Raw genomic sequence first — 1,286 nt, 5'->3', positions numbered from 1 at the left:
ACCCTCCACTCACCCGAGGTTGTGGAGTGAATGAGAGACAAGAATGTTCCAACTCAACTCCAAAGTATCCATATTATCTTTTGTGCTCTGGACCAGATGAATACGGGAGAGTTTCATCTTGAACAACCGCCAAGGAGATATGGGACAAACTACAAGTCACTCATGAAGGCATAAACGAGGTAAAAAAAATCTAAAATTAGTCTTCTAACTCTAGCTATGAAAATTTCAGGATGAAACCGGATGAAGATGTCAAAATTATGACGGCTAGATTCTCCACGATTGTCATAGTCTCAAATCATATGGAGAATAATTCCAAATGACAAGCTTGAAAGGAAGTTAGTTTACTCTCTTCCAAAAGCTTGACAATCAAGAAGACGACGATCATCGAGGCTAAGAACTTGAAATCCTTGACCCTTGATGAACTTATGGCTCTCTCCTCACGCATGAAATGATGCTTAAAGAATATGAAGATCTAGAGAAAAGAGACGAGTCAAAGAAGGAGACGGAGAAGAAGAAGAACGTGGGAGTTACTCTCAAATCAACAAAAGATGAGAGTTACTCATATGAAGATGACGAGGAAATGGCATTGTTTGCCAAACGGTTCAGAAAAATGATGAGGCCTAATCGAGGAAGAAAATTCAAACGAAATGAAGGCTAAAAATGAACCAAAGAGAATGACCTAATCATTTGCTATGAATGCAAAAAACCGGGGCATGCCAAATATGATTGCCCACAATTGAAGAGAAATGGTCAATCAAAGAATAAGCACAAGGCTCACGTGGCTACATGGAGCGATGAAGAAGGTTCTAATGAAGAGGAACAAGAAGTAGCAAACTTGTGCTTGATGGCATTCGGGGAAGATTCTAAGGTACCTCTAACTCATCTGATTTAGATGATTTATCTATGATGAGTTATTAGAGGAATATAATGGGTTGGCTTCGGATTATGAGAAATTGTTTTTAAAATATAAAAATATATTTCAAAATTGAAAAATGAAAATAAACTCATATCCAAACCAACAACGATCTTGAAAGTAAAATCAAATATTTACAAATCAAACTAGAAGAGTTGAAAAGAAAAATTCGGATTTATAAAATTTACTTTCAAAAGTCAATGATGATCATCAAAGAAAATTGATGATTAAAGCTTCTTTTGATAAAGTTGGAACAAAAGTTTTGAAAATGGAGAAAATTCAAAATCCAATTTGTTAGAAAAAGTTTTAAAAAACTACAATCATAGAGGTCCCCGAAGAACCTCTAATGGAAAAATCATTAGAAGTATATGGG

The sequence above is a fragment of the Hibiscus syriacus genome, unplaced genomic scaffold (genome assembly GCF_006381635.1).
Source record: "Hibiscus syriacus cultivar Baekdansim isolate YM2019G1 unplaced genomic scaffold, ASM638163v2 tig00110472_pilon, whole genome shotgun sequence".
In the NCBI taxonomy this organism is placed as follows: domain Eukaryota; kingdom Viridiplantae; phylum Streptophyta; class Magnoliopsida; order Malvales; family Malvaceae; genus Hibiscus; species Hibiscus syriacus.
This window is presented reverse-complemented; position numbering follows the sequence as displayed.